We start from the raw sequence: 19,671 nt of genomic DNA on the forward strand, positions 1-19,671 counted from the left end.
CTGGTTTACCACAGACTTTCTCCTTTCTTGTGCCAAGGACTTCTACACCTCTCCTTCCACCTCATGTCTTCTTGGATGTCTTCATCAAGTTAGATCCTGTCCTGATTCATGAACTGAATAGCCAGGCAGGAGAAAATGCAAACAGCTTGTCTTCCCAGGAGATGGATTCTGCACCAGCTGTTATATCCTACAGGAAAGGTCACAGCTGGAGGTGAGCCAGAACAAGGGAGTCCAGACTGTCCTTGTGCTTGCAGGGACAGTGCAGGTATTCTGTGCTACAAAGTGTGTCCCTCTGCCACATCAATACTATCATAGTGGGCTTTTCTGTCAGTGGCTCCTCTGATATTGTGGACAATAAAACCATCAAAAGTCTTTAATGGGACTTTTTGTTGTTACTGTTGTTCTTGTCGATGATAGAGTTTGGGCATAAATGAGTCGTAACTAATGGGGCAGATTGTATTTCAGGAGGAGCTGTGGCCAACCTGACTCCATCTGAGCCAGCTCATGTCTGCAGCAGGATAACCACATTTCTGCTGCATTGTGCTGTGTGGAACCACTGGCCTGCTCCACTGCTAACTCATGGCTTTCAAAACTCCATCACCAACCATACGCTTTTCTTCATTACATCCTTATGGCATATTTTTGTAGCACAGTTCACTATGGCTTTTCTTTCCCTTTGCTTTATCTAGTACCATCCATCAGATGAAAAGAAAGAACTTATTTTCATTTAATTCTGAAACATATTGTTCTTAAACCCTAACTACTGGCTTCACATGTTTCATGGCACCAGCTGCTAGATTCAAAGGGCAGAGTCCTTACTGGCTCGGAAAGTCGTAACACTTACAGACTGTCAAGTAAAAATGAGGTTGAGGTGGAAGAGTAGAAGCAACACCATGTCTCTAGTTCCCACCTATTAAGTGGAGATACTACTTCATATGCACTAGGTGATTTCTTCCAGTTGACATGTCTAAGGAGCTTAAACAGTTACAACAGAGAATCTTGGTGAAACAATAAGTGACCTACACACGTTTGTCTAAGTACTCAGGGTTATTTTCCTTTCACATGTTGCTAAGAACATGATCAGCAGAGCACCAAAAGTAAGAGATTCATGCTTGGCTTTGGAAAACTCAGTCTCGGTACAATGAGAGCACAGCTGACCTCACTGCATCGTGTTTACAAGCAGAATTTAAACAACCAAGATAAATCATTGTCAGTGATAGCAACAGGAAGTTAATTCAACAACCTTGAGAACATCATTACGATTTTTCACACATTTTCTATCTTTTCAATGTCTCAGTGAAATTGTACTTCTGTGCTGACGTCCTTGGGACTACAGAAAGCAAAACTATCAGAGACACCCACCTATCTCTCCCTTGAGCAACAAACAAAAAGCAGACACAACAGAAGAGAAAGCAGATGGCCTTGCTAGTGCCCTGAAGAAGATCCTCCAGGTCACAATTTGTAGGTGGTGAAGAGAATCCATTCTGCAATGAATTTTACCTCTTGTTGACATTGTCTTACTTGTGCTTGTCTTCACAGATGCTGTGTGATACCTAATGTTAAAACTGCTTCATTTGTGTAGAAACATGAATGTTTAGCATAAGATGTCAACAAAGCAGAGCTTCTCCATCTATCCTGGATTCCCTTTATTGTCAGTGGAGATAAATAGGATGCATCTGACCTATTTTAGATCCCTACCATAAAATAACGTATCGCACAAGCTTCTTACCACTGACATTAAGGGAAGTTGTGATGACTAGCTCAGACAGGGATTTCAACACTGTAAATGTCTCAGACTAGGTGAGACAAGTCCTGCCCACAGCTATGTGGGTATTGCCTTAATGAATGACAACTACAAGACTTCTCCAATATTTTTAGAGATGGTAAAAATCTGATGATACTGGTTTCCTGACAATACTTAAATGAGAAATGAATGGAATTAAATTCTGTGATATTTTGAAAACTTTTATTCAAATTTTCACCGACATGAAATATTTTTTTAGCTTTCAGTTCTTTGGAGATTGTCATTTTGATGTTCTACTTTGAGCTTCGTACAAACTGCATTTTAAACCAATATTTAAAAACTTTGAAACAAAAGTTGACCTCAAACCGAAAAGGGACTGTTTCATGTAGAAATTTGTAATGATGCTTTCTGAATTCTTAAGTCTTATTTAAAAGGAACCAGCCATTAAAAGTTAATGTGTCATTCCTGCTGGAGTCTTCCTTGTCACGCAAAGGAGATTGGACACGAAAAATATTCCTACTCGGAACAGGGTGTATTTTGGGTGGGATGGTGCTTGGGGAGAGGTGTCGGGAATAGATGTTCCTTCCAGGTGGTGATCCTGACTAATGGTTGTGTTGCCCATGTAGCTAGGTCTCTGTTTCACTGCATAGGTTGGTAGCCCTTTGACTTCCTGAGCACACACTACTTAGTTAGGTGGCATGTTACAGTGTTAAGGCAGCTCCTGGGTTTTGCTGTGTGTATTTTCTTTTTCCCAAGGCTCAGGACTACTGGTGAAATCACACTGAGACTTAAGTAGGCTTCTGACACTTTGTGTCCTAAGCTTCATTTCTGCTTAGGCCCAAAGGTTTGTTACTTCTCTCTTTCTCTGCTTCACAAATCTTCTAGAGGTGACATTGAGCCAATTATTTATAACCAATTTTTATTTAGCTAGTGTTCTTTGGGAAAAACCCCCACCTTAACTCTGCTGAGATCCAACATTAATTATAATCAGTATCTGTTAGCTGTAATCAATCAAAGGCACTCTCATTGCTCTACGGCTGCCCAAATCCTGAGCCACACTGTGATGCTTCTCCTGGCCAAGATGCACCTAAACAGTCTAATCAAACTGCTGAAAAATTTTACAGCTGTCATCTCTTCTTCTTCAGTAAATAAACAGGCAAAGGGACATAAAACTACTAGTCCAACATTAGACAGGGGGAATGCCTTCCTTCATAGGTTTGGGCAAGTGGGACAACTTTTAAATTAAGGAAAGACTACACCAGCTGGCTGATGTCCAGAATTGGTCTCTGGGGAGAACTTTATGAGTGGTAACTAACCATAAGTACCCACAGTCTGGCAGTGTTTAGCAGAATGTTGGCAGATGCACTGTATAGTACTTATAAATTTGTAATGATAATTAATAATAGTTTGCATGCATGTGACACATTCCTTGCTGCAATTTACTTCATGTCCTGCTAGACATGGACATGAAGAAGAGTTTTATCTTCTACCTTCGTGTACACTGTTCTGCAACTTCCTCCCATCTCTTCCTCTCCACTCTCAGCAAGGTACATTTCTTCAAGATTTCCTCATGCACCTGAATTTCTGGTCTTATGGCACCCCTCTGGATCCTCTCCCACTGTCCACAACTTTCTGGAAGAGCCATACTGAATGCAGGGCCCAAGGCAAGGCTTTTCCAATGATCAGTAGACCTGAAGGGTTTCCTCCCATGTCCCAGTGATGTCTCTTTTCACAAATTCATATTGAGTCTTGCTCAGGTTGTGATCCATAGGAATACCTAAATATTTCACAAATTCATATTGAGTTTTGCTCAGGTTGCGATCCATAGGAATACCTAAATATTTGTTTGGTCCCCTATTCAGTCTCCTGTCTGTGTGAGTGGCTGCTCTTCCCTACCTGTAGAACCTTGCTCCTCTCCTTGTTGCATTTGTTTGTTCCATTTCAGCAATTTGTCAAAATCCTTTGACATTCTTATGTCTTTGTCCAATTTGCTTGTAGCTTTTCCTGGTGTGTTCTCATCACCCAAATCAGTAGCAAAAATACTGACTAGTACCAGATGAAGGATTGGGCCTCACTAAAATCATTCCGGTGATCATTACTACCTACTATGCTATGACCAGCTTCAAACTAATTTTATAGACCAAGCCTATGTTTTTCCCATTTACTTCTGAGATACCAGGTGAAACAGTGAAGTTATTGAAGTAAATAGATATGGAATCTACACTTTTTTTCCTTTTCTGAAGCAAAGCTGGTCTATCAGTGAGGTGGACCAGGTCTAATATAAGCAGTAGGAATGCAGAGAAGGGAGAAAAATGTAGGACCGCCTTTGATGCTGATGGATCCCTGGATTGGGTTAAATTTCACTCTGATCTTCTTTTTGCACTAAGATGTGTAGAAAATATATATTTGGCACTTTGTCTGGCAATTTAAGATGATTGACCTCTTATTTCCTGGCTCCTCTCCCCCTCCCACCCACCATTTAAAGACTAGATGTTGGATCGACCCTTTTCAAACATCTGCAACTTGATCTGCTCTCCATAGAGGGCAATATCTCCATGATACCTACTAACAGCTCTCAGATTGATTGCCTTAGCCAGTTCATAACACACCCTAGTATAAAATAAATCAGACTCAGTGCATGTGAAACAGTTAACTGATCCCTAACTTGCCGTCGCTGCAGGATCTCAACATTAAGGGGTGAAACAATGCATTGTCCCACCTCATCTATGAATTGATCTAATCGGTCTCCAGACCTCTAGCTTGTAATTTGTTTGGCTGATGTTATTTCAGGAAGAATATTTAGACTCCTTTCCTAAGTTTTAATATAACATCATAAATATAAAATCCTGGCTGTTCCCCAGCCACGACTGAGTCCCAAATGTATGTGTGAATTGAACCCTCTGGTGGTGACTGATCTTTAACAAAAGCTTGAGCCCATAGCACATACAAAGTAAAAACCATCAGCCTAAACAGGAGCTAAAGAAGCTGAAGTTGCGTGGTTTATCTCAATGCTTCTGATGGGCTAAAAGCCACACCTGGTCATCTAAAATCATTCAGATTCCCAATGTTTTACATTTGTGACCCTGACCATAAGATTTATGAAACAATATGATCATAAATTTAGACAAAACTTCTCTTTTGTTTTATGAATAAAACCCTAGAGATAAATCTTTCACTTCATTTTTCACCTGTTTAGCTTGTCTTAAAGAAGGTTTGTTTTTTAAACACTACCTGATCTTTTAGAGGAAAAAATGCCAAATTGAAAAAAGTTCAATTCAGAAAATATCAAAATGAAACTTTTTGGCATTTCTGAAATAAACATTTTAGATTAAAAATGTCAACATGAAATGTTTTGACAGTTTGAAAAATGTCTCCCTTTTTTGAATCTGAAAGTTTACCAAATTCAAATTGAATTTACTATTTGTCTAGAACATAAGAATTGCTTGTGTTGGTAGTTTTCCCTGGGTAAGCAGCTAATCTTCCTGCCAGGTTAGCATTAAAACATCAGCCAAGCAACTGCCTGAACATATATTGTAAAGCAGTTCTTGCCTTTACAGCAGCTCAGATTTGGACTTGTTAGTGGTTATCTGTCTGTCTGTCTTTCTATCTATCCATCTATCTGTCTGTCTGTCTGCTTATCTATCTATCCATCCATCCATCCATCCTTCCATCCAGCTTCCAACCTTGCAAGCACTTCTATGGTCCATGAAGAGAGACACAATTACACTTTAGCAACTGAGCTTTCCCATGACACACAAATTGTCTTGTTATTTTTAAATCTAGCTAGTGGCAAATTTATGAAAGTTCATCCCAGAAAAAAATGGTTTATCCATTAAAGAGAAGCAAGTCCATAATTCTGAGTTTTAGAGTTTGTTACAGCTCAATTCTTAAATTAAAACAATCCCTTCTAGACCAAACTCACAGCATTCCAAAATAAGATCTCAAGCTGCAGTGAAGTGGCGTCACAGGGTAGTTGGTGCTTGCACTGCATTTTTGGGAGGCTATAGATGCTATATGCTAACCATATTAATTACACATAATTATACAAAAATTAAATCTTATGGTTTACTGAAAAATAATGTTTTACTCAGCTGAGAAGCTTCAGCTGTGAAGCAGTTACAGTTCATATGCAAGAGCTGCTTTTGTGACAGAAGGAATTTCACTTCCATTTGATTTCACAATTCCTTCAGCCGAAGCCTGAGACGATGCTGTTCTAACAGCAGCATGAGATGAAAGGAAACTCTGCCAGGGAACACTAAGCCCACCTCAGACCAAGACCCTGAGTCTGATGCGGATGCCAAAATACTGGGCTGTAGCTGCCTTCCCCCTTAGTGGGATCCACAGTCCTGGGCGAGGAGCTGCAGAATGGCAGCCAGAAAAGGCAACATGCTGGGAGGAAGCTGCTTAAAGCAACCACTGCTAAGGCGAAGGGTGTGCCTTCAGCTGTAGCCCTCTCCAGGCTCCTTGCTCAGTGCCAGTGGCTCGGTTCTCTTCCCACATGGGATTAGCTGTCTGGAACACTCTTTGAAAGGTAAGTAGTCCAGACCCCTTCCCCTCCTCCCCACCTTATAATAAAGCAGGACTTGTGCTATCGTTTTCAGTGCCAGTGGGATCTGGGAATGGTTCCTAATCTGCAGCAGCCCAGTGGTGAGGATCCTCACCTCAAAGCAGGGGAGATGCTGGGGAAGTGGGTTTCATCCCTCCAAGCAAAGAAGGAAAGTGGATCCACATCCTGACCAAGCTAACCACAAAGCAACTGGATAAAGGCGACTCCTCTGCCCTTCTTTTTAACAGAGCACACTGGTTCCCACTGCAATATGGCAGACACACTGAGAAAAACCTACTGGATTTTAGGGGATTCAAGTAAAGGAATGGCTCCGTGTCAAATCCCAGAGGAGGTTGGATGTGTGATAGGAGCCTTGTTTCTCAGCCTCCCAGAGACTGATGCACACGTTCCACAGGGAAACTATAAACACTTGGAAAGTTCCTGTCTTTCTGACCTTGAAGTCCCTTAGTCAGAAGGCAGCTGAAGAGGGGTTTTGCTCAGCACAGTCTGGATGATGTGTTCTATCCAATGTCCCTTCTGCTGTTTCTTTTGTATTTGGGATGCAAAACGTGGGAACAAAGCAAGCAGATACATAGAAGTGCACATTGCTTTGGCTAAGGGGCTGTTGGGAAAGTGTTAATTCACCCGTGGAGGGGCAGGGGAGGATGCAGTAACACATCTGCCTGTTGTGGGTGCAGAGACCCACCAGCTGTAAGAAACCAATGACTTCCCACAGGGACACTCTAAGAGTTGGATTTGGGGAAAGGGGTGGGTTTCTGCTGGAGTTGATGCTTAGGTGAAGGACTGAAAAAGAGAATGAAGTTCTGCTGAGGAGAATTCGGTACCTAGGTGAAAGGCACAAAGGCAAGTGGAGTGTGCTGAGCAGCCATCCCTTCAGTTCTCTCCGGTGTGCTTTAGTTTTGAACAGCTTTTTGGTGTTTGGGAAGAGACAGAGTATGCATAGTATTGATGCTTCCATTTCATAATGGAGTATGGGTGAAGATAATTTTACATCTCTTAACTCTGACCTCTTACCCTCTTCTGAGTTAAGTACCTGTGGGCTTCTTTGAGTCTTAGGAGTTTTCTCAACCCTGCTGGTTCTAGTATAAGTAGTGCTGGGCTTTCATGTTTCTTATTAGCTAATTTGAGGAAATTAGATAATGTGAGGTTATTAAAAGTTACCTAGCATTTAGGTGAATGGGAGAAAAGTATGTCCAGTGTAATAACTCCTGTCCATCAGCTGGGCTGTGCTGATCCCACGAGCCAGGGTTCAGCCCGCTGCATTGCTGTGTGTAAATTACCTCCTGAAACGCAGCAGCCGGCAGAGCTGCTTCACGCTGAGTCCTAAATTGACACCAAAAGGGAAACTTCCATCCAGACTATAGAAATGTAAGGAAATCGAGCAGACTAACCAGTAGCACAAAAAGTTCTGAAACCACAATGGCTGTTAAATAAAGCCAATTTTTCTACAGACACTAAGTCAGTGTTTAAAAATACAAACATCTAGATAATTAGAGGAACTTCAAATCTATCTTCATGGTGTTTCGGGCAGGATGACATTGTCAGCTATTCTATTTTGTATTGATTCCCACAAAGCTCAGTTATTCCCAGCCTTCCATTTCAAATGCAGCACCTTGTTTTCCTGTATCTTGAAGCAAAGAAATTAGATAAAAACTATTGATTAGCCAGGCACAGAGGGGAGTGATGTCTGTAACCTTCCTTTGTCTTGCAGCTCTGCAGCTGAGGCAGCAGTAATAGGATTCTGTGCGAGTGCGACTGTGATGAGGTCACACTGCTGAGAAGGGAATGAAAACACTGCAGTCAGCTAGATCGCTTGCTTCTCTGATAGTTTTTGATATTGTTTGTCAAATTGTGATTTGAAGGTTATTTCTCTGGAGGCTAAAGTCGCCTTGCTTCTCTTATGCACTTGGCTGGGCTTTTAAAAATCATGCATTCATATAAACACCCCCTTCTCTCCTGAAGTTTTTGGCTCTTATTTGGAGCCAAAAACGCTCCCAATAAGGAGAAAGAAAACAAGTCTCTCCAGAAATTTTCCATCATTATGAGATTAGAGCAGGGTTTTGTGAAAGTAAGTCGGATTTGTTTGGTCTCTCTAACTCTTCTTCCTCCTTCCTTTTTCACTAGGGTGCTGCAGTCCTCTTCAGTTCAAAACAAGTTCAATAAACACTTTCAAGACATATGAGCCGTGAAGGGTTATGCTGATTTAGTACATAGTGGCGTAGCATTTATTGGTATCATTACTCAAGAAAGAAATGAGGAATTTCCTCATTTCGATTGCTTTGAGAAAAAGGCATTTTGTGACCTACCTAGGGCAAGTGCAAAACTGTACAGAAAGTTCCAAAAAATGAAGACTTTCCCATCCTGAGTGGGTCTACCATTTTTGTTCTTACATTGCTTCACAGCAGTGAAGCAGCTCCTTAAGGTGACAGGGAGGAAACTGAGGCACAGAGGGTCACATATCCATCATCTGCTGAAAGAGGGTGTCAGGTAGTGTCAAATGTAGGATAAGCACTCGAGATTACCTGGCCCTCAGGACTCTACTTTTGGTGTGTAAGGCAGGCTGCATTCCTCTCTTCCCACAGAGGAAGAAACCATATGGAGCATGCAATGGCTTCCCCTAATCAGACCTCAGGGCTCTGTTCGCCCTTTGGAAAGCTCCCTTGCCCTAGTTCTCCTCCCGTAACAAGACACTGGAAGATTGGTATGGAGATAGTTGGCTAAGAAAACCCTCCAAATAAACTTTTGGACTTGCAGGGCAGTAACAGGATGCCTTTAGCAGGCAGCTGCCTTGTCTGTCTGAGATCCACTGTGCAAAAACAAGTATGTCAGGTCAAGCTGCATATTTTGAGGTTTGATGTCCCACCCTCTCAAATAAGTGATGTGGGAAGAAGTCTTCTGGGAAAACTCCTTCCCCAGGCTTATTAGTGTGGGGTTTTCTGTGGGAAGCAGTGAGACTTTCCCATCCCCTCCTTTACCCCATGTGATGCTCTGTGATCACAATATGTGGAACTATCTCATGCTTCCAAGAACTCCTCTAGTGCTGAACAAGCACACTTGGTGTTTTTCTTTAGGCTTTGTTCTATTCTGTATGATCCTGAGGACAACATTCTTTGTCCCTTGTTTCCTTCACCGTGTGAAGAAGGTGGTACTTCCTTTCTCGAAGACTGTTGTGAAAACTTTTTTGGGTCTTTTTAAGTCCCCATGCCAGATGGAGGGGAGCTATGGGACAGCAAAACATTCTTGCTGCAATTGATATGTTTGAAAGGGAAAGCTGGTGTTACTTCAGAGATCTTTTTGGAAAAAATATGCTGGGAAGACTGTTCTTTGATTTGCTGTGGCTGTTTTACTGTTTGCATCTTCCTCATTGCTTATATGGCTGTGTTTAAGGTGCTGATGAAGAAGCCCCGTAGCTTAAAATAAGAGCTGTGGGTATACTACTTCTAGACTGCCCACTGAATGAGTCACCAGTGGCTGGACAACTGCAATGACATAGTGCCTGATGAAGTACTTGTCAGCTGGCTGCTTCTGAAAGGATGAAATCAGCCCCGTTGGGCCAGGGCTGCAGTAGGTATTACCTCATTAGCATTCAGCATCACCTATATGCTCCCAGAGAGGCATTAAGAATGGAGGCTCAGAAAAAGAGATTACAGGAAAGCAGTGAGTGGGGAAAAGGCTTGAAATAGCATTATTCTTTAGAAAATGGGCAATTGCAATTACTAAATAACACAAACAGCACATTCTTTAAATCCCTAGAGGGTCAAAGCTTGGCTGAGATTATTTTTTTTTTTTAAACCCTAGGTTTTTTCCAATGAATAAGTATTTTCTTTTAGTTCCCACTTGTCCTTTCATTGGACAGATTTTTTTTCCTACCCCCCACCCAAAATAAGTGTGGCTTACTCACAGGGCATGTGACTTTGTAATCAGAGCAGTATCTGGTTTTATAAAGGATGAAACCCCAGTCCAGAGTAGTGAGTAAGGTTAGACTGGCACATGGGTAGGGATCCTTGTGATACCCAGAGAGAACCTGGCACAAAAATCACCTCTACCCACAAGGCTTAGGCAAATTTTATATTTAATCTCTTAAATATTCTTGGCCACTATTCAGCATATTTTCATGGTTGGTCATCTATCTCTTAGCAAGATCTAAAGGACTCAGCCAGGTGCAAAGATAATTGTTTCCTTATTTCAGCCAGCATCTGCTCAGCCAGCTGGGTAGCTCATCTGTAAAAGGTGACAGGCTCAGGTAGCAGCCGGCAAACCCCACCTCTGGTGCCAAGCAGAGAAAGTCTGTGTAACCCCGCACTGGAGAGCACCCTGCAAAGGAGAAGGCAGCTCTGCTGAGAGAACACAGAAAGGGTGAGGCAGGTACTTAGGGAAGTAACCCAGGAGCAGAAGTTTGGTTGTCTCAAAGAAAAAAGACTGCAGTCTCACAACTTTCCATGTTTCACTCTGACCCCAAATTACCCTTCCTTCTTATTAAGTGCCTGTGTTTTCCCCATATATTACATTAATCTGTTTTATTTTAAAAGGCTATTTATCAACCGCCCCTGTAAGTCCTGACTGCCAATTCTCCATGTCTACCATTAATGAAGAACCATGTCCACCATTGTTTTAATGGCTTCTGTGATCTGTAACTCCCCACATCTGGTGTTGGTGCCAGTCAGTCCCGTCTCCTGCCTTTCTGTTCTTTGAGCAGATGGTTTGTGGGGAACAGTTATCTGAAAGGAGTGGCAAGAATACCTAACATTGTACGGGGTGGGTGAGTACAACCTCTGGCATGCTCTGATGCGCAGCCCTCCTGCACTCGTGTTCCTCAGCTACAGTCAACGTTGTAAATAAAGAGAAATAATGTTTCTGACTGGAGCCCATGAGAGATTTGTGTACAGTAGAGCTAGAGGACCCAGGTCATATGTTGTTAGATTCTGTTACAGATTTAGAAATGTGCTACTCTTTCTTTATAGCTGTGCTGCTAAACAGACATTTTCATTTCTTAGTGCTTGCTTTCTTTCCTTTGTTACTCCAAACTGCCAAAATCAGAGGCATCTGACATAAGAAAGGAAGTCAGTTTTGTTTAATTTATCTCAGATTTATTTTGTGACATTTCCTGGATACATTTACCCATCACATTATTAAACAAGAGTTTATTTTCTGGAGGCTAGAGCTTCAGCTTTGGCTATATTTCAGTAAGACAGGAATTTAAATAATGTCAACATACTGAGAAATTAGAAAGTCTTTCAGGTGTGTTTTGCAGGAGAAAGTTCAGAGCTCCACTATCTCTCCTAATAGTTGGCCTGGGGCTTTTTCAAATGTATAATCTTATTTTTCCACTCATTTGAAATGTAAACAGAGAATTTTCACAGAAGACAGTGGAATCCATCTGCAAATAATATTTGTTTTTGGCAATTTGTTTCTTTAATTATGATGATAAATTTCCACTATTTGGCAGCAGCACAAAGAAAGACACTCTTGCATGTCTTTGTTGCTTCAGGAGGAATGGAGAAAGTGGGTCTTCAGAAAGAAATTCCCTCGCCTAGTCACGTTATTCTTGTAATTCACCCCAGCAAGTGATGAGAACCCCCTTTTTCTTGCTCTCCCATGGGAAGGATGCTTGGCTAGGATTCAGAAAACATCTTTTTTTGCTTTTGGACAAATCTTGACAGTCTCGGGACAAAACCCCAGTCATGAGGTTATACAGAATTCTAAGATGAAATCTGCCTTTATCTCTAAAAAAAACTATAATGCTGGGTTGTAATGAGGCAGATGCATCTCCAGACATCATTTGCCAGAATAAAGGTACACGCTTCTGAGGTACTGATACGCGGTGGAGTAGACTTGGTGGAGGTCACACCTGGGGGACCCTACCTCAGCCCCAAAGCTCTGAATGCCTCAGATGTGCTTTTAAGAAATGGTGACTCGAGTACAAAGTTTGTACCTTGAGTCCATCTCTAAAGCAGTGGCACATCCAGATGTTGTTGCTGGGTTGGTTACACAGTTTCTTGGGAGTTTGGATTTAGAAAATTCATTAATTAATGTTTAAAATCTCTCAGTTTTGTAGCAGCACACACCAGCTTGTTGTTCTGCTTCCTAGGCAAACAACAGCCAGAGGTTCAGGAGAGTGTAAGGGATGAATCTAAATCTTTTTAAACCTCCTATGCATTCCTTTGCCTCAAGACTAGAGCCAGAAGATCTCCTGTACAGACTTAAAGCGACCTACCCTTTTTACAACTGCATCCTGTTAAAATCCACATTCCATGGTGCATGTGCTCATGTTGAGAGAGTCCATCATCTGAGTTTCAGTATAAATATAAACCCTTGTGTTTAGTACTGCCTTGGTGGCAGGTGTTCAGGATAGCATTTTGGATCCTTTTTTCCTCTTCATTTTCATTACAAAGGAAATACACACTTATATTTATAAATATTTATTTAAATTACATACTCCGCATTATATTTTGGGGTGGATATTTTATTCTTTGGAGAGAGGAAAAATTCTTTGCAGGACACAACTTGACATAAATATCCTCCATGTGTTCTACACACCAAACATTTGTATTCCTGGACTGCAGATCTGTCAGGGGAGAGGCATGGAGTTTTCAGCCTCCTTTGCCTTAAGTTCTGCATGCCAACAGCACTGACTCACATGCTGTGTACATGCTGATGCGCCGTCCCTGAAACGCTTTGTCTTCCTGTCTTCAGCAGGCAAAGGAGAAACCCTGACAGAAGCAAACACATAGTATGTAAAATGTTTTATGGTCCTCAGACCTCTGCCCGACTAGTTCAAAATAACTGTAAAGGATGTTTCATATTCCAAATGGGCCTTGGTTCTGGGTAAAGAAGGAGCAGAACTGGATGAACCAGATGTATTAAATACTTTATTCAAAAGCTTTATCCCTTTTCTGTTCTTGGATTTCCCACGACTGAATTGTCTTAGTTTTTCCTCCGCTGTGTTGTTTGGCATATGCTCCATGCAAATATACTTAAATCACCGGGCTGGTCAGGAGCCCGTCACATTTGCCTGGTTTATGATGTTTAGTTAGCTATCGTAGCCATATGGGGGTTTGGGTTTGTGTTTTGCTTTTTTTATTATTCTATGCCTGCTTAATTGTAGCTTTTATGAAGAAATAGAGAAAGAGTCATAAAGACAGTAAGACAAATAATTCCCAAAGCAAATATAATGAGGGAAATGAGGAGAAGAGTTGGAGAAATATTTACATGATTTGAATTTTCTGTCAATGTTCCTAAAAATAGAACAAAAAATTAAATAAAAGAAGTACTCAGATGATTTGTTAGTGAAAGGAATAAAAGGAATTGCAAACATGAGAACAAATGTTCGTTTTTATTCCAAGAAGTAGTTCTTGGCAGTATTCAGGAAGCTCTAATAGAGAAAACAAAATGTAGATTTTATCCCACTTGAGCATAAATCAGTGTACTAGACTAAACAACATCTATTGTACGATGCACTGAATTCTTCTCTTTTGTACCAATGTTCAATTAAGTCTGTAAACTTGACAAAGCTGCATAAAATATATTTAAATGACTCAGCAGGTGCCTTTTGTACAACGTGGGCAGTGTATTCTTTCTAGGATGTAACACACATGGTTTTCATCAGATGGCAATGATATAAATTGTGTGGTCAGTGATTCTGAGAGCATGTTCATACACGTACCATTGCATCATAATGCTAACAACCTGGATAAAATCCTGGGGATATTTCCTGCAGATTCCTTTCTGGGACTTGAAACCATCAGCAAAGAGACCTCTAATTTAACCGGGATACCAAGAGGCTGGTTTAGTCACCTTGTGTTCTTCTGGTTATTTTGCAGGTCGCTGCCACCTTCCTGCAGCACAAATAAGTGCTGCATGGGGAAGCCCTTCAGTAGCATCCGAGAATAGCAGCAATTACCTAATTACTAGTGCGAGCGTGTTAAAGGTTACATCAGTGGGTACCAATGATGATTGAATATGAAGGCGATGGTGTGAATGCAGTTGTAATTAGAGTAGTATAAGGTAGGTGTGAATAAAACCTAAGTGGGGTGCACTGAAACAGTGTATGTATAACCTGATGTGTGCTGATCCAACTTTCAGAAGTCAGGAATAAGCCTTACGTTAATGTTTGCCACTTTTAAGAAGTTCAGCCAGTTCTGAGTTACATTCACCAGCGAGGAATGCGTGTTCTGGGTGTGAGGCACTCCAGCTCTGCTCCCTCTGCTCCCTCTGAGATGCTCCATAACTTCTAATAGCGTAGCTGTGTTCTGCACCCAACCCGCTGGCTTATCTTCTCTAATGCTATACAGCGTGGTTGCTTTCCTCTGAGTTCAACAGCTACTGGGAAGTAAAGAGAAGCCAAATGGAGTAGCAGGACAGTGGAGGTGCTGCAGCCCACAGGACGATAAATCAGGTTGGGAGTTCCACTCAGCAGCATGCCTAGGAATGGTCTGACATTCTGTGCACGTCACAGACATGTGAAACAATTGCTCTTACTGAATTAGCAGAAAGCCACCAACGGTTACACTGTTTAGCGATTGCGAAGGTATCAATCATCGGTGATTTTTCACTGTTACAGTATGTGCGATCCTAAAATGCCATCATATGCCTGCTGCTTATTTCCCCAGTGCCACCTTCAGAACTGGTGATTACAGCTGTATCTTCCCTCTTTTATAAACTTCAGTGTCTCCTAGTGAGCTCTGGAGCTGACATATTTATGTTTCTGTCTTTGCATGCTCTTCCTGTGCTTCTGTTCCAAAATTGCAATGCTGAAGAATTGTGGCACACAAATGTATTTTCAGGAGAGCAGGATAACTGACCTTCTCTTGTGTGGGTCAAAGAGATGGCATTTGCAGGGAGTCAGGGCTTTACAACAGGAGGAGAAAAGGGAAGAAACTGTTGCTGTTACAAAACCTTAGGCTCCTTCCAATAAAGAATTTAATTCAGTTGCCTGGATTATTCCAACTGCAATATAAAAATGCAAAATGTCTTCCAGATTAGCCCGCAAAGTATTTTTTACATACAAAACATTCTCCTGAGAGCATATACCCATCTCCATGGTGTGCTACTCTCTATAAAGAAGGTAGGCAAAGCCTTTAGTTGTCTTATGCAGAGCATGGTGGCTTTCATGGGAAGAGTGTTGCCTGACAGAGTGGGAGATGTACAAGAGCGATTTCTCCAGCTATTTTCCATGGAGAAGATAGAACTTGCTTTGCTAGAGCTTGTTGAGAAGGAAAAAAACTGGAATGACCTATTTGTCCATCTACCATTTCTAGTTTTCTTCACTCCATTAATCTTTTGGACTCCAGTCAGTTTCAGATGAAAGGTTGCATCCTTACAGCCTTTTGCTGTAAAATGTGAACTTAAAAAGAAAACAGAGCATAAAAATGCCAAATATGTAATTAAATTGGTTTGATTTGTCTTATTTGAGTTTCTTTTAATTTGGACACATTTGGCACTGGAACAGGAGAACTGGAACAGTAACTCAGTTGTCCTCGTGGAAGGTAGCAGAGGTGTGTGCATTGCTTGGCACGCATGGTGCGAGAGCCGGGGAAAGAAAGCCCTTCCGTTTGTACCTCCGCCTTTGGAGACAAAAGCAAACAAAACCTGAATTGTTCCAGATATGAAAGAAAATTCCTTTGCTTGCCCTACATATGACACTAAAAGTAGGTCAGTTGATGATTGTTAAGGTCTGGCGGATGCAGGGTGTGAGTGAGCAGTGAGCGGCACGTGGGGAGAGCTTGGTGCTGGGAGCTGGGACACAGATCGTGGCACTGAGCAGCCCTTGGAGGCAGGTGGCTCTCAGGGCATGGCTGCAGGTGGTTTTCAGGTGCTTTAGTGTGAGTTTCTCAAACCGTTAATTTTAGGGGACTTGGATTCTCATTCTAATGTGGGATTTGAACAGAGATGAGCTGTTTATTGCTGTTAAATATTCAACATATAACTCAGTTATTGCAGCACGTGTGCACATACTGACAGAATCTTATCAGACAGGGTGAGAAGCGCTGCTGCTGTTCAGGATACTTGGTTGTGCCCCTTGGCTATTCTAGCACAAATGTTGTCTGGACCCGGTTTTGGAATGAGGTTATGATCCCCCGTTCGAAAACAGACTGTTTCTCCAATCGAAAACAGACTGGCCAGGCTGTTTTCTCTAAGAGACAGATGCTTGTACCCGATGGCCTGAGTTGGTGGCAGTGCTGTGGTTTCCCAGGTTGTCTGTATGTTCAGGTATCAGGTAACGTCTGTTTAGCGCTTTCTTCACAAACCCCACATCTCTGGGGATAATGTGTAAAACAATCAAACACTTTGCTCCTCTGGATCACAGGTGTGAGAATCCTTCACTAGAGCAGGCCAGAATCTCATATCTCTCAGGCATGTGCCTTTCTTCCCTCTTCGTGCACGTGGCATTGCAAGAACAAGGTAATGGAAATTTGTGTTTGAATTCTAGGTCACTTATCTGCTAATTCTGAAGCAAAGGGCATGTTAAAGTTTCATTCGTTTGCAAGACTGGATTGCCAGCAGCGGAGATCCCCGTGCAGAGGAGGGGAGGCAGAAGCGGCAATGAATGCTGCTTTGACTTCCTCCACTGTTGGTGGCATCTTGTGTAAATGAAGGTGTTCAGCCTTGTTAGCAATCATGCATCCTGGAACTGATAAAGGTGACTTGTGATAGATGCCTGCCTCCTCTTATCTCAGATGTCTCTTTGAAAAGCTCCTTTGGCAAGATGCCTGAGTGCAAAGGAACAAATCTTCTGTCTTAGACCAAACTTCTAAAGAATCTGAAAAGTTAACATGCTCTGCTGGCTGTCACCTTTATTCCCTCGTCTCTGCTCTCAGTTTTCCAGATTATTTTTAATCTGAATGTCTCACTGCTGCTCGTTTTCCTTGTGCAAAACCTCTCAGTATCTGGCAAGAGAAAGGTTCCCGTAGCTTTCAGTAGTCTTTGGATCATGCCATCAGCATCACTCCAGCTTTGGGTCTGGCTGTGCACAGTGCAGAGGATTTATGGTCTCTGCTCCAGGTCCTTACCCAGTGTTTCTGGGTTCACTTAACTCTGTGGATGTAAAAGGTCTCAGCTCTGTACCGAAGTATCAGCTGGATCTACTAGTAACCAATAATACAGACATTTGATGTAGGAAGGAAGGAAAAAAGTACATTGTATTTTAATGTTTAACTTGTGAAACAAGAGGAAATGTCTTCAACTTGTGATCCGTTTGGGTTGCATAAGCTATGAATGAGGTATTGTTAGATGAATATTAAATATACATGTATATATTAAATATTTAACTTGATCTTTGTTCAGTTTGCCTTTCTTGTAATTCCCTTTCAGTGTTCATAGAAAACAAACCAGATTTTTATACTGCTTGCCAGTAGTGACCTCAAATTTTCTGTTTGTGTTAATAATATCAATTACCTGCACACATGAGTCACATTGAACTTTGACACTCTATTGAAGGAGTACTTCTTGGAATGTGCCCACAACACGTTTTGCCATGAAAACACTCTAGTGCTTGCGATGCTCTGTGAGTGGCTTTACTGTTTCTTGCTTGTATAATCCTAGAAGTTCTTAACTCTTAATTTTGTTTTCTGGTATAAAGCTTAAACATGCAACTGTTCCAGTAACTTAGGCAGAGATGCTGAAAGAAAAGCTCTTAGCAAATACAGGAATAAATTCAACCTGGAACATCTCTTCTCAGCAGCCACTGGAATCCCCAAGTTTGCTGCAGACCACAAGTACGTTTTAGACCTTCGATTAGTGTATACCCACAGTATGTCCCCTACAGCTGTGCGCTGCTACTCTTTGTTTAGGACCGGGCAACACTCCAGTGGCAATGTTCTTACAAGGAATGCATTTTCCAGTGTTTTGATTTAATGACTATTATTCAAGCTGAAGTCAGTTCCTTTCTCACACTATTTTAGGCTGTGTGTGGTAAACCTTTGTGCCACTGTTCTTCTCACAAAAATGCTGGTATTTTCTTCCCATGCTAAAACCAATACAAATTATACCAAGCTCTGAATCTTATGAAATAAATGTTGGTTATCTTCATAATGGATAAATCTTGAATGTAAATGAAGCTTGCAGTATGGTGTTTCTGCTGCCCTACCAACCCTTGTCAGTGCGGTAGTGTCAGGAGTCACTGTTACGTGTTTGTTGATGGCAAATAGAGAACAAAAGGTCCCTGCCCCAAAGGCTGAAGTTTAGGTGTTTCTATTGGATGAATAAATGTTAGACATTTGTTTTTTCTTCCCAGAAACTGATATGATAAGGCAACTGTAACCTGGACAGATAGACAGTGAGTTCTGGGATGGAAGGAATTCAAGCTGGAGAGAGGCTTGCTGGCATGGCAAGGGAATGGGGAAAGCCTGTGGCTGTGTAACGGTCTTCCTCTTTCACATGATACTTTATTAGTCAGACTCTGAACACAACTGTGATGTGTTCCAGCATTTAGTCCATCCTCTTGTACCTCTGAGACAGTTTCACATCCTTGTTCCCAGGGTGAGCAGTGGATACCAGGAGGCTGCAGCCCTTGTGCTACAGGACTCCTGGACCATCCGGTCTTTGTCACTTGTGTTGAGAGCCTTACCCAAAGCCTTCAGGAAAAGGTTTGCCTTCAATAAAGGGCCAGATTTACCACTGCATTATTCAAGAAGTACATGCTAATCTTTCAGGAATTTTGGTCCTTATTTATCATTTAGAGTGGGTTGAAATTTCCATTTAATTTAAAATTAATAAAATGGAAAACTTTATTTTTTGAAACTGTCTAGGGAAAAGTTATTTTATTTCCATTTTTAAGTGAAAATATCTCTTACAATTTTTATTTTTAGAGCTTTCTCTACACATGCTTTTCTTCGGGTGGCTTCATTACACAGTAGGATAATTTTATTTTGGAATTTAAAGACTTCTTAAAAGGAGTAGTGAAGAAAACATACCCAGGGAAAATGAGATGTTAGAGTCATCTGAAGGAAGAACAAAACTAGTTATGAAATCATTACAATTAAAAAAATATATCTTTGACCAGTTTTACTCTCCATTCAGTGACAGCAGCTCTGATAAAATGTATCTAATTAACACCCAGCAGATAACAATTATCTCGTATAATTATGATGAGCTTGTTTGTTCTTTAATTGACAGCTTAAGCAATGTTTTATGATGTTTATTTGACCTTGACGCTAATCTGCTCCCTGCTACTGTGAGCTGCCAAACGCATGGCTGTTTGGATTTCCATCTCCACCACTTGCACTCACCGCTCGTTAGCGTCATCGTCGTCCTTCAGTGTGACGTGTCCTGCTCTGTCCTGCCCTAGTGCCACCCAGCTCCCTTGCAGTGCTGGGAGGTTGCACCTGAGTGTTGCTCCTCTGTTGCCTGCCCATCCAAGCCT

Source organism: Gallinula chloropus, assembly GCF_964237585.1.
Source record: "Gallinula chloropus genome assembly, chromosome: 16".
In the NCBI taxonomy this organism is placed as follows: Eukaryota; Metazoa; Chordata; class Aves; order Gruiformes; family Rallidae; genus Gallinula; species Gallinula chloropus.